We start from the raw sequence: 15,268 nt of genomic DNA, 5'->3' as shown, positions 1-15,268 counted from the left end.
AGCCGTTGGGTAGGTACCAAAGATAGATATAACTTCGTAATAGATGGATACAGTCTAAGGAAAAAACGTGCCTCGAAAATTAAGAAAATTTGATTCTCGTTCAGAGGGCGCTACTAGTTTTTGCCTACAGTCGTAAAGATGGCGTTGACGGTTTCGTTTGTTATTTAACAATTTTAACGCATATCAGTGAAAGAACATGGGTCAAAATCATAAAAATAATTAATGCAAATAAAAAAAATCATTTATCTATATTTAAATACATTCTATCGTATTTTTATAAATCTTTATTTTTAGTTTTAAAGTGTGTCGCCAATGGCAGTGAATTTACTGGGGTTACAAAATTTACTATGACAGTACCGCTCTAGTATAAGTTACTCTATGGTAGGTACCAAGCCTTATAGGTCAGTGTTTCCCAATCTTTTTCAGTCCGGGCCCACTTGCAAGTTTAAAATTGAATCTCGGCCCCTAACCTAGCTAGGCTGTTTGAAATAGATACGCACCAGAGCGCCGCGGTGCACAGTTTGGGAACCCCTGTTATAGGTACATACATACTATAACTAAGTTTATTTACATAACACTCAATACGGAAACAATAACACATCAAAAACAAAGAGAGGGGATGCAATGTTTCTAAAAATATTCCATTATTTTAGGAAATAGGAAAAATCGTAATTTCGACGGCATACTTATAACATTTTCATGAGAAACTCAACATTATAGGCATTATAGGCATTCCGTGTTATGAGACTTTGAGCAATAAAAATATGTCCAATATTACAGTATTAATATACATATAGTTATAAATAGTTGCACCTCTAACGCTGCGTCTTATGTAAGCAAAAAACTCGCGAACGCGAAGCGAAGCGGCGCGGCGGGTTCGCGTTCGCAACGAGATCGCCCACGTAGGACACTATTCTATAGGTATCAAATAATTGATTCACCCCGCGCCGTATCGCTTCGCTTCGCGTTCGCGTGTTGTTCGCCTACGTAGTACGCTGCGTAACTCTTTCAATGTGGAACAGAATGATTTACAGTTTAAACTCGATTATCTGAACCCTCAATTATCCGAACGCATACATTCGACTTTTTCAGTTGCTTTATACATATCTCTAGCTGTTGGTAAAGACATTGGTGATTTTTAACCAACTTCAAAATTCCTAAAGAAGGAGGTTCCTTCTCAATTCGGTTATGTTTTTTATTCTTCTAGAAGGTTTCTAAAAGTTTTGGGTCTTTAAACGGTAGATCTGTATGTATATACCTACCTATGTTATAATACATAAAACGAATTAGTACCTCTAATATGAATAATTTGCATTAATTTGCTTTCTTTCATTCTCATTAATTGGGCAAATTAATCCAATTTCATTAAATTGGGTGCATATTCCTCGGCACTGTATTCGTAAATTACACTTTAATTGCTTCCGAAAAACCGACCTCCGAAATTAATTGCCGAGCCAATTAATTGTGTCCTTTTATATGTATCTGCTTAAATAATAATACAACTGAAAGCAGTTGATGTTTAGGGGATTAATCCATTTAATAAATCATTATAACTAGAAAATTATAAATAACGCAAAAAACGCGGACTTAATGCCAGTGGCACTCTCCTGCAGCTGTTTTTGTCATAGGCGTAATTAACTTACGGCAATTATATATCATATATGTTCATTTACATCCTTTTGGTTTCATAAGTAATAGAATGTTACAATTTTTTTCAAAACTTTTTTTTTAATAAAAAGATGTCAAGAATGTTTACCATTTTTCTAAAGGGGCCCACTGACTATTGTTAGCACTTTATATTCTGTACTATTTTTATATTATATAGTATTATTTCAAGCTTAACAACGTAACGGCTTAATAAAACAATATGGCTAATACTGTACCAACATAAGGTGATTGTAATATTATTTCTAATGACAGTTATTGAAAGCCCGCCAAAAAGCATACTTTGAGCGTGTAGGGCTGATAAATGTTATCTGTGACAACTTAGCCTTGCCTGTCAACTTGTAAAGAATTACGGCTTAAATGAGAAAACCAGATTTGTAAAACTAATATTAATTAAAAACCTGTCAAGAAGAACATCTTCTTTATACATATTTGTAGGCAACATACGAATCCCCAGAACGAGGCTCACAAGGTGGGCTATCACTATCAGTCCGCCGGACGATATCGGCCTGCCAGTTAGAACAAAAATGCGACAGTTCCGAACAACTGACAGGCCATATCGTCCGGCGGACTGATAGTCATGTGGGCCCCTTTATAGAACGATATATCGTCGAAAATGCCACATTTGCCTCAGAAATCTCAGAATAGGCAAGCCCATGGAAATCGAGTTGATGTGTTGACACATCGTACGTAAGTATAAAGCTAAACAATTATCTAAAACGAACAGATTTGCTACGTCCAATTTACGTAAATGAACCGAAACAAAACTACATTATTTGCTCAACAGCTTAAACAGGCGTTCGGACATGGTGTTTGCATCGCTTATCACCTAGCTAATATGGTACCTACCTCAGTGAGTCACTTGATAGCCCACACTATGCACCATACTGATAAGCTGGAAAAGTAAAAAGGACGCCCAACCCCCAGAAAATACGTAGGAATAAGCGAGAACGCACCAATTTTCCAGTTGCGTTTCCCTTCGCCGAGCCGGCAAACGCTTCCAGCCGGCTTTTGTTTTTTTCACTCAGTATTGGTCGCGCCATCGAGGCAGACTGTGTACTCTGCTCAGCGAAAAACGCTAAATACGCTAAAACAGATGCGAAATATGTACATTTAAACAGTGTTTAACGTCTAAATACGATCTAAGAACGTTCGGAAAGCGTTGTCACTGGGGTTTTCCGTTCCGTTTTACGTTTGTTTTCCGTTTTTAGTTTTGTTTTATTTAACCGCGAAAACGCCGGCTGTCAAATTCTGTGTGTACGCAATAACGTTGAGTGTACGTGTTGTGTGACGACCTGGACCTGCTGGAGGCCAGTTTATATTAATCTTGTGTTTTGGTTTTGTTATTTACCGGGTGGAGTGGCTGAGCACGTGTCTTATCGATCGCCGGCTTTAGAGGTGAGTTTACATATTCAAATTTCAAACGCGATCGCTTTAAATTCGAGCAGACAGCCAATGTTTTCCTAGTTTTTGTTTAACATACCTACATTGGCGTAGTTGTGTTATCCTGCCAATACCGGGAGATAGAACATAAATATGGTAGACTTCCGTAGATCGATAAACAGCTGTGAGGCATGACGTAATGTTTCTCGCAACGAGTGTGGCAGACTCGCTCCGGTTACAACACCGCCTTGTAAAAGCAAAACGACCTATGTTAGTATGGTTTCTGAACGTATATGAGACGGTTTTTAAATTGTTAGGGAAAATGTAACGTAGGTACATGGTTATGTGCGCTTGGTACCTAAAGGTGAATGTTGATGTTTGGTACGGCTTCTTAAGTCAGTCGTATTACAGGGTAATTATTGTTAATGCCGAGCTTACGTGTTTTATAAACTGACGCAGGAAACTAGATTCAACTAAAATTAGTAACGTTAGACATTACGGTAAAAATATGTCGTTCACTATTAGGTCATCGATAAACTTGCGATGTTAATTTTTGGTTGTATGTATGTAAACACTTTATTGTACATAAGACAGATTACAAACACAATAAAAACAAAATATACAATGTACAAAGGCGAAGTTATTCCTATAAGGGATCTCTTCTTGTTAACCATTGAACGATTTAGTTGTCTGTTACCTTTTCTGGGATTAAATCTATTCTACCGCTTTTCGCTTCTAAAGCGTTAAAAACTTTAGACTGACACGAAATCGCACTCAAACTACTTAATTGGACCTGAATTACAATTAGTCTAAAACATTGACAATTGCCTGGCATTCGAACTGCCTTGGCCACGAAAAATAAATCAGGCCAATTCGAAGATGCACTGACATCAGAAGATATCTAAATGATGTTATTTAGTTATCGTGCGTCACACTCGCGCCAATACATGTACGGATATACGATCGAAATGCATGATAACTAAATGACACCATTGAAATACCATTCTCATTGGCCCGATTGTGAGAGCGAATTTCCGCTGCACGCATCAGCAATTAGCAATTAGCATGCATAGAGTTAGGACTAAGATAAGTCTGCAACGATTTTGTTAGTATACACAGTGCAAGTGTTATTTGTACGTCATAATGTCATAGAAGATTGACGTTTAAAATAACACTTGCACTGCGTGTGCTATCATAATCCAAATTTGTGAGTATAGTAGAAGAAAAAAAACTATATGTACTTATCCCTTTTTTGGGTACTATTTAGTACTAGCCTAAGACAAAGACTGAATGATTCTCTCCGTTTAAGTTGGAAATGAGACAGTCCCACGCTATTATGGAAAGAATCATGAAAAACTGGGCAAGTGCGAGTCGGACTCGCGCACGAAGGGTTTCGTACCATTACGCAAAAAACGGCAAAACAACCACGTTTGTTGTATGGGAATAAATATTGATTTTATTCTCTTTTTAGTTGGTATAGCGTTGTTAGTTTTTAAAATTTCAACTGTCTAGCTATAACGGTTCATTAGATACAGACAGACGGACAGACAGACAGCGGAGTCTTAGTACTAGGGTCCCGTTTTTACCCTTTGGGTACGGAACCCTATAAATAAGTTTTTTGTTATTTACGACGTCAAAAATGCGTTTAAGTAGATATATAGAGTTGAAATAAATAAAAAATCTCGTTATGAAATAAACAATCTAATAAGAGTGTTTAATATGGTTTACTAATGTATTGCCAAAAATCGTTTCCCAAAGTATTACTTCCCAAACTATTTTACGCAAATTATCATTTGGCAAAATTTCATTTCGCAAATTTTCATAATCCAACCTAACCTAACCCAACCTAGTACGTCATTTTCATTTCGCAAGTATGGGGTTGGGAAATGAAATGGTTGCGAAGTAAAAAACGAAACTGTTGCCATAAGTTTGTTGGGAAGTGAAATTTGGCGAAAAATATTTTGGCTAAACGGCGGTATCCCGTTTAATATACATTTGTGCAATAAAAAATGTACCTAAATATATAAGAAAATCACGTTTATAAAATCGAATTACTTTACAAAATACTGTCGAATTCACATTTTTGCATTAATTTTGTGTTTTAATTTTAACAACGTTATAAAATATTTTTCATGCGTGTAGCTCATTGTTTTTCACATGTATATGGCGCCCGATGCACGCACTGAGCACGTGAAGATCTTTTTGAGTCACTCCTAAATATTCCTACGCAATTCATGGTAATCAGGCGTCAATCAAACAAATTCGCGCGGATACAATTTTTCGTCACAAATAAATAATAGGTTAGTAAGGTACTTGCCATATATTTGCAAATAAATTTAATGTTGTGAGTGAAGACGCTACTTTCGCGTATTTAACAACTTGTTACGGTTTTGATCTTATTTTGATACGACCACGGTGATTGGGGCATGCGAAATGAGGTGAACGTCGTGCGTGAGATGCGCGCCAATCGCCAAAACGATCGTCAAGGTCGTATCAAAACCAGTTCAATACCGTAACAAGTTGTTAAATATGTTTTTTTAGGGTTCCGTAGCTAAAGGGTAAAAACGGGACCCTATTACTAAGACTCCGCTGTCCGTCTGTCCGTCTGTCCGTCCGTCTGTCTGTCTGTCACCAGGCTGTATCTCATGAACCGTGATATTTGAAACTTTCATAGATGATGTATTTCTGTTGCCGCTATAACAACAAATACTAAAAAGTACGGAACCCTCGGTGCGCGAGTCCGACTCGCACTTGGCCGATTTTTTTTATAGTATATTCCCAACCGTCTTGTACAATTAAAACAGAGCTATGCCGAACAGCGGGGCGTACATAGGCTGATGATGATATAATTAACGAGCGCAACTTACAACTACCGACGTGAAAACCACCGGTAATTGATAAAAATCACGTTTAAAATACGTTATAAAGTATCTCTCCATTATCTGAACACAAGTATATAATTAATTTAATTAGGTAATGATAAACAAAGCAAATTACGCTCGGCTTCATTCAGAGCGAGGTCGGGACAGCCGGATATTTATTACAACTGCATGAGTATGTTCGTATGGAGTATTCATATAACAATTCCATAGTGGGTCCGATTTTTATGTTATTGTTGAAATTTTTTCGTCATATTTCAATAAAATTTGGTGGAAACTAGAGTTCCCTATTCTGTACAATACAAGCATAATTTCACCGTTTGTCCTGAAATAAATAGGTACCTACATAATTTTTTGGAGATAAGTTTTGATTTCGTATTTATTCCGCCCAGAATGGGGATCTCTTCAGACCAGACAAATACTATACAAATCTAACGAAATAAAAAATTTACAACAATATAAAAATCCGCCCTGCTCAGATACGTTTTTAGCAGGTACCTAAATGAATTAAATGAATACACGGATAACATTTTACTTTTGTCAATATGTACATATAATATATTCTTAGGCTCTTATTTATAAATTTTATAATTTGACATATTCTCCACCCGGAGAAAAGAACTAAAAATATTTGGGGCTTTTTTTATGAAAAGGGACCTTATTCTCGATGGCGCTTACGCCGCACAGCGTCGCGCGGCATTGTATTTATATCGGAACATCGTTTATAATGGCGTAAGCGCCAGCGACAATAAGGTCCCTTTTTATAGAAAATACCACATTTTATTACGTGTTTGGATGGCTCCTGTAGACCTACTGACGTAGCGGCACATATTGTTGACGTTCATATTGTAAAAAAATATTTGCATCTCGTTACTTAAGCAACGCGATTATTACAAGGGTTACTTATGTCTTTATCTTGTACCTTTATGAAGGAGACGTTTAGTAATGACATCGTTAAAAACGCATTTGCAATTTTATTTTTACTTATGCATTTAAGGCTGTGCGAACGTATTGTCAAGAAGGAAGTAAAAGAGATATTATCGTTTTATCGTTCATGTTTAGTTGGAGATTTAATTAAACATTTATTAGATTTGTTAGAATACATAACTGAATATTAAAAGGTATACATTCAATCGGATCATTATGGTACATTTTTAAATCTTAAAACTACTTTGATAAAAAAAATGGTTACAACTTATATTATACTAAATTACTTATAATATATAAGTAAAGCTTCCCGCATTATTCCAAGGCAGGAAATTTTTAAAAAACGATATACATTTTGTCGTTTTGCTTGTAAATCAGGTGTCTAAAGCAGCTTCTACGTTTTGAATTAAATTTAGAATAGAAAAAATATTTTAGATAGTTACGTACCAATTTTTAGCAAAAAAAACGTTTTCCCTAGTTTATTCGGTCATATATTATTAATTATCTGTTGCTTCACGATAGCTCCATTAAAACGTCTACAAATAACACATTGGAAACCAAGAGGCATATTCGAGAATTAAAAACCAGAATTTGATGTGATAAGAACATGTATGGACTTGCAGCCGTTTGTGTTTACGTTTATTGGTACACGGACGAAGAATACAAGGACTAGTGTCCGACCGAAGTTTCGGTTTCGGCATAAAAATCAAGTTTCGGTTGGTTTGGATTCGGCCAAAAACTTGCCGAACTTTTCGGCCACGCCAAAACTTACAAGATTGTGCTTTAGTTTTCTATGATGATAGGTGAATTCTTACAATAGGAGTGGGCCGACACGCACTTCATATGTCGAAAACGAAAACGAATTTATTCCAACGTTTTTAACACGTCTATAAAAGTTGCGCTTTAGGTTTCGGCCGTAACTCAGTCGAAACCGAAAAGGTTCGGAAAAAGTCCGGTTTCGGTTGGACGCTAACAAGGACGCTAAGACGGTGCTGTGACCTCTTGACATGCCGATTTCGTACGCAAACTCACCGGTTCGAGCCAATGACCACTCGGCCCTTGAGTTTTGAATGTGTGACGCGCTTAATTCAATAAAATCGGCTTGTTTTGTCACAATTTTGGCGCGACGTAAAGCCCGTTGTATTTTAGGTCCATGATTGTTTCAATAAATAATGAAATACGAAACGAAATTAATTAATTAATTCGTACGAAATTACATCTGTTTATTTAAACTACAAAAAGGGATACAAATTACAAATTGATTGAAATTGAAAAAAACTATAAATTTATAAATACCAACCGCTCTCTAATCATAGAGATAGATAATACCTATAATGAAATACCAATAATCAAGTTGAGATTTTTAAAGTTCCAATAGGCCTTCAGGTAGTAGTTACGAACACGTGACGTTGTACACCTGTGAGCTTTAAACTTTCAGCTGAAATTTATTTACAGGTTTGTTCACGGTAAAATTCATTATGACTTCGGTAAAATGAAATGTTTCATGCGGACGTCACGTGACACCAAAGTAATGAAAATATAGTCGCTACTTATAAAATCTCGAATCTCATAATGTTATTCAAGGTTAGAACGCAGTAACTCGGCATGCGTCTTATACAATGTAACCACTTTACCCGACGGAACATATTAGCAAGACTCAATAAATTTATATATATATATAATATTTTTGACGACTGGGCTGCCCTTGACGGTAGTGACCCTATGAAGTCGATGGTCCTGGGTTCGAATCCCGGTAAGGGCATTTATTTGTGTGACGAGAACGTTCGTGAGTCATGGGTGTTTACTATGTAATTATATATTATGTATTAGGTATATCGTTGTTGAGTACCTACAACACAAGCCTTATTGAGCTCTTGAGCGATTTATATTATTATTATTTATAATTTATGTATGCATGTGGGTATTGTGGGTACCTCGTAAGTTGTCGCTTCTCCCACCGCCGATTGAGCCGATTTCGGTAAATGAGCTGTCAATACATTTGTTTTATTGACGCGGGTAAACTAGGCTACATTTTTAACCAACTTTGATAGAACAAAGGTTCAAGTTTTCCAACCCTGTTCATTTAATTGAAAGCACCTATATTATATGAAATTAGATATTTTCTAACTTAGTATACAAGGCGGATTTTTTAAACGGGGCACTGAGGGCAGCTACCAGATCCCGTGCTGCTATGCCAAAATGATCTTTGACCTTCCTTAACGTATTAATAAACGCCGATTGGCATTTACTAATCCTGGAAAAAGGTACAATCAGGGACAAAAAATTAATTTCTGCCAAAATTATAAAAAATCCAACCTGTAGTTTGAAAATGAAACAGGGATAAAGGTTTCATATGACAGTACATCATTATCATCATATTATCTGAGATACGTCCACAATGTCCACATCATCTCCGCAGATGTCCACTGCCGTCATCTTACCATTTTCTGTGTACTTAGTAAGAATAAATGATGCTTTTGTCCAACAGAGCTTTCGATTATTTTGAGTCATGTTCAAAGTTCCTCACAAACGCTAGTATATTAACACATTCACTGCAAACTTTTTCGTAGCGTTACGCTCGTAGCCGATCCCAGCGTTTTCCCGCTTTGTAGAGGAAAGCGACTACGAACAGAGAACCCGCCGAGCGAGTTCCCGGCACTCAATGTGTTAAGTGTCTTTGCCTCATTTTCTAATACATCTCCTTTTACTTTCCAGGTAAATACGGCAAACAGTGAAACAAAGGGGTCTAAGAATTAAGTATTATGTACATACCCAGTGTGCCCTGAGGTAATACGCTGTGAATGTATGTAGCTGTTGCTCAAAGCCTTACGCTAGGGTTGTCGATTTGCTGTAATTTGTTGTTGATGTTAGAAATATAAGAAAAATAAAACCTATTGAGTTGAACCAAGCTAACTCTGCATGGCATTTTCAACGACAAAGTGTGGCAATGTCATCATGAATGTTAAATTTCTTTGAAATTATGCCGTTTATAATGACACTCCCTCACTTTGTTCTGTTCAAGACGGTGCTTAGACAGGTTTTACATACAAAGGTACAATCACCGTCACAAGAAAACGCTGTCTTTCATTTAATTTAAAAGAACTAATTATAAAATCTATTTGAGAAATCATATTCATGCATACAAATTTTAGTTTCATTGAATAAAACTGTTCTTGGGGTTTATTTAAGAAATGTTTGTCTGCCGTTGCTCATGCTAACTATTAACGATTGTAACATTTTTGGCCTCACAAACAAAATACGTCGCGTAGGAGGTCGGTATACGAAACTCAGATCTCTGTAGAATTTATCGGTTTCCCACAGGTTTGATGGCATATGGGAAATGGAACTATTATTAAGGAAATAATAATATAATAAAGGCATATCAGAGTATATAATTATGTGTAATAGAGTATATGTACAACGACGACTACAAATATGTATGAAGAGGTGCTAAAGCTAATCGTATTGCTGACTGTAGGCAAGCAGCGGCGGCTGGTGATTCTATATTATGGGTGTTCACTATCACAGTAAAAAACTACACATTCAATTAACCGACACAAAATACGGTCATTGAACTCTCTTATAGAATTTCGCTATTACGAATATCTTGACGACCGATAGACGCTAACTGCAGTTCATTTTACAAATGGATTCTAGGTTGTGAATGTTGTTTTAAAATTTTATGGAAATATGTGCTAAATTGTTAACACATCGGTTTCGGTCCAAGCAAACTCACCGCACAGCCGTCGCCCGGCCCGCCCGCGCCCGCTCCAAACAAGACATATGTACTTAGGTAGGTAACACGATAAACTAAAACACCTAGTTACTTTTATCACAGCGACATAACACAACCACGGTGTTTTTGCATATTGATCTTATTTAATGACATATAAGTTTTTGTTTTTGACGAACATTGTTACGAAAGTTCAAGGTTTTCCTTTTATATTGAACTCGAGTCGATTTTGTAAACTTTTTTCACATTCTCCCGTTAAATTCATTCATTTTAAATACCTCACAACAAACAAATTATGTGCACTTACTGCTTAAACTCTTGGTTAATTATTTATAATAAAAAAATGCCAAAATTCCATTCACGCGCGTACTTTAAAATTGACTACTAACTAAGGTCTGTTTACAAACAAGTGACAATATGGGGCGCACAATGCGCGCGCATTCGACGAGAGGGCGCAAGGTCAAACGGGCTACGGAGCGCCGCTCCAATTTTACCTCTTTCTTCATAGAAAATCTTCTATTTCACGTGCGGAACTGTAGCGAAACTTCTCTTTCGCTCTCATTGAATTTCCTATTGATTTTATGTACTAAATCTTTTTCATAGGAGCGCAATCCAAAGCGCTCCGCTTCGCGCGTTACCTATGATTCCTATGAAATTATAGGAGTAGGCCGAGTAGTATAGGCCGTCTATAAACTTATAATGAATAAAGGTAATTATTTAATTGGTATTTTACTTTTGTACGATAGATCTTAAAGAGTAATATATTAATTAGGCACTATAATTTCATTATGATTATTTATGGGAGTGCACTGCACAAGCGCTCCTTAGAGGAAGCCGCGCCTGTAGGCAAGTACCTAGTTTAATGACCAATGTATTTAAAAACGATTATTTAAATCAGTTTTAACTCCCGAGTGGCAACCTTAAACGCTCGCTTCGTGCTCCCTCAGGCCAGGGGAAAAAAGTTTCATATAAACAGCGGGCCGGCTTAAGGAGGTGACTTCTGTTACTCTGAAATGAATTACAACCGGTTATATTCTCATCTTTTACGCAAATACGTATTACATCTTTTGCATAGCCCCGTGATCAATAGCTACCGTTATTAATATATTGTGTAATAAGGGAAACATGGCAGAAATTGTTAACGAGAGTCAAATAAACCCGTGCTTTAGTCCTTTTAGGCTTTTACCGACCGCGGCGGAAGTAAGTGCGGCAAATTGGAAGTAATTTATAATAGCTGATGGTGTTGGTTAAATGGATATATCATGATTCTCGTATTAGGTAATATGAACCAGAATCGAACAAAATACCGTTATAAGCTTTCCGGTACAAGTATAATAATAATAAATAAATAAATAAATTCATTTATTAAGGACCACAACTTGGATCAATTTGTGTTAGTGACAGTTTTATCTTAAGGCTAATGTTAGTATATACATAATTATTTTATATATATATATATATATATATATATATATATATATATAGCATGTATGCACCTATTACAAAATAGTTTTTCTGTGGGATTTTTATGAAAATAAATATTTCTTATATTAAATAATTTCACGGTTTAGACTCACTTGTTTTAGTCACTCGCGCGACATGTTTCGGAGAGCCTAGGTTTCCTTTCTCAAGCACTAATATTGCGAGCAGCGTTTACGAAGACCGTGTATTAATAATGTTATTAGTATGTTTCACAACAGTTTAAATTCGATTAAATATCTCTTCTAGGTCGCTTAAAAAGCAACTGACCAAAGTACGGCAATTTTGTTAAATTTTCAAACTATCAATTACAAAGTACAGTAATACAGGACGTCTAGATGTACCAAGCATATCTAGGCCACCAACAATGGTTGGGCAACAGTAAGAGGTTCCGCGGGGGACGGAAGGCGACAAGGCTGTGTTGCGATACGCGATTGATCGCTTGTGTATGGAAAGGAATAGGGTAAAGTAGATTGGCACTTGAAAGTACCAGTCATTGGCAGATTTTGTAATTTTAAGGTTTTCATATTGATCTCTCGTTTGTCGTGCTCATTAGGGCGCGTGAAATGAACAGTCGTATTATTGCTGGTGCGCGTGGGAGGCACTGCATGTAAGTATTGTTCAGGGCGCATAGCCAAGATTACAGTTGCACCTATACATCGATAAACGCCAAACTCGTGTGACTATTTCCATACATTGTTTAAGTTTCTTTTGGCTTTTCCTATCAAAGATTGTCATTTTTAGCAGACCCCTAAGTTTTTTTTATACCACGTCGGTGGCAATCAAGCATACCGCCCGCCCGGCCCGCCTGATGGTAAGCAGTTACAATAGCCTATGGACGCCTGCAACGCCAGTGATATTACACGCGCGTTGCCGACCCTTTAAAAACCTGTACACTCCTTTTTTGAAGAACCCCATACTGTAGCCCCTTGGGAAAACTTCGGCAGGGAGCTCATTCCACAGCCGAAGCGTCCGCGGGAGGAAATTCCTCTTAAACCGCAGCACAGTACGCGACCATTTAGGTGCTCAGCTAGGGTGTGAGGATGAACACCCCGCCGATGGCGAGCGGTGCGGTGATAGAAAGCGGCCGTTGGCATCATGTCAAACAATTCTTCAGAGCACAGCCCATTGTACAAGCGGTAGAACACACACAAGGAGGCGAAGTCTTTCCTTAGACTTAGAAGTTCAATACCGCTTGTGAGTTTGGGATCGCCGACGATTCGTACAGCGCGCCTTTGGACTGGGTCCAAAAATAAAAATATCAAAACTTAACTTACTTCGGCTGCTTTGAAATATGGTTTAAGGTCCCAAAATGTCAACTATATGGTAGAATTTACCAAACACCTTTTTTATGAAGAATAGGTAAATGAGATGCAAATCTAGGAACGTATTTGTATTACAATTGATAACAGTGCTACTGTACCGTACAAAGCAGCACAATAACACGATACCTACCTATTTAAGTATTTATAAATGTGATAAAAAAATTGTTTACCACAATATTTTTATACATTCTTAAAATATCACACAAACCATTTTCGGAGAATTGCATTACGAGTCTCGCTTGTCGAGATTGGAGATTAGACAGAGACATTCAATCTTCGAAGACGAGATTATTATCGGTCTCCCTCGTGCGATTTCGTAGCTACGTGACGATTTGTTTACAGTGTATTTTTTCTAGTATTACGCCAATTATAGGTAATAAGGTCAATACGGATTACGGATAGTCTGGCTGTCCTCCACTTGTGGGCCTGTTTACATACATACATACATACATACATATAATCACGCCTATTTCCCGGAGGGGTAGGCAGAGACCACGGATTTCCACTTGCTACGATCCTGACATACCTCTTTCGCTTCCTTCACTTTCATAACATTCCTCATACAGCACGCTCGCCGGTTTAGGGTGCTCTTGACCTGGCCTTTCTTCAGGATTTCCCCGATCTGATCAGCGAAAGTCCGCCGAGGTCTGCCCCTTCCAACTCCCGTTTCTACCTCTCCCTTATACACTCTCTTTGTTGCCTTCTTTCACTCATTCTTTCCACGTGTCCAAACCATCTCAACATACCTTTCTCAATTTTTGTCACTACATCTTCGCTCAGTCCACACTTTTCCCTTATCACATTGTTCCTAATTCTATCTTGTAATCTCACACCACACACACTTCTCAACGCTCTCATTTCCACTGCATTCACTTGGCTCTGATGCCTCTTCTGCCATACCCAACTTTCACTACCATACATAAGTTTAGGCACCAGCACCCCTCTATGCACAGCCAACCGTGCCTTTTGCGACACCTTCTGGCTGCTCATAAAAGCGTTAAGTGCCCCATTCACGCGATTTTCAGCACTCACTCTCCTTGCAATATCTTTATCATGCTTACCGTCCCTAGTGAATAATGTTCCCAGATACACAAACTCTTTCACTTGTTCTACTCTTTCTTGACCAATCAAAATTTTACAGTTTGTCATATATTCCTCCTTTTCAAATACCATAACTTTCGTCTTACTTACATTTATTTTCATTCCTTTCCTTTCAAAAGATCCATGCATTCTAGTTACCATCTCCTGCAACTGTGGGCCTGTGGGCCTGTGGGCCTGTTTACACGTACAATTCTCTTTGGCACATTGCTAATAAACACTAAACATTATTAGCAATATGCCAAAGAGAATTTTCAAAAATTGCAAAATTCCAATCGTTGTCTGAGTACCCATAACACAAGACTTCTTGGGCTTACCGTGGGACTTAGTCAATCTGTGTAAGTGTCCTATAATATTTATTTATTTATTTAATATTCTCGGTATTTTTTCTGCACGTTAATTGCCAAACCTTCTTATAAGTACCTAGTTAGTTTTGAATAGTTTTGATTTCTTTTACATATGAAATTGACGCCAATGAGTGAAGTAATATGTAGGGGCCCACAGACTATTAGTCCGCCGGACGATATCGGCCTGTCAGTTGTTCGGAACTGTCAAATTTTTGTTCTAACTGACAGGCCGATATCGTCCGGCGAACTGATTGTCAGTGGGCCCCTTAAATGTCAAATGAAATAGTCGTCAACAGTTAAGCCTTTATAAGGTAGAGAGAACATATTTCCCACCTAATTTTGACCTTTATCTCAAAGTGAGGGTATTTTGCATAATTTTTGACACCCTTATGCCTTATAAAGGGTTAAAAACATTGGGTAATATACTAATAA

At 37.4% G+C, this 15,268-nt stretch overlaps 1 protein-coding gene across 1 annotated transcript in view; it reads left to right on the top strand.

Annotated features, from left to right (window-relative positions):
* The first annotated feature begins 2,496 nt into the window (after positions 1-2,496).
* The window catches only part of LOC134747124 (transcription factor Adf-1-like), a 35,233-nt gene continuing 22,461 nt past the window's right edge, over positions 2,497-15,268 (top strand). The window contains exon 1 of the mRNA XM_063681704.1: positions 2,497-3,063. The gene's annotated coding sequence lies outside the window, so the exon portion shown is untranslated. The remainder of the gene's footprint in view (positions 3,064-15,268) is intronic.

The sequence above is a fragment of the Cydia strobilella genome, chromosome 14, assembly GCF_947568885.1.
Source record: "Cydia strobilella chromosome 14, ilCydStro3.1, whole genome shotgun sequence".
Lineage (NCBI taxonomy): Eukaryota > Metazoa > Arthropoda > Insecta > Lepidoptera > Tortricidae > Cydia > Cydia strobilella.
The sequence above is the reverse complement of the archived record's forward strand: the minus strand, read 5'-3'. Positions and strand labels throughout refer to the sequence as shown.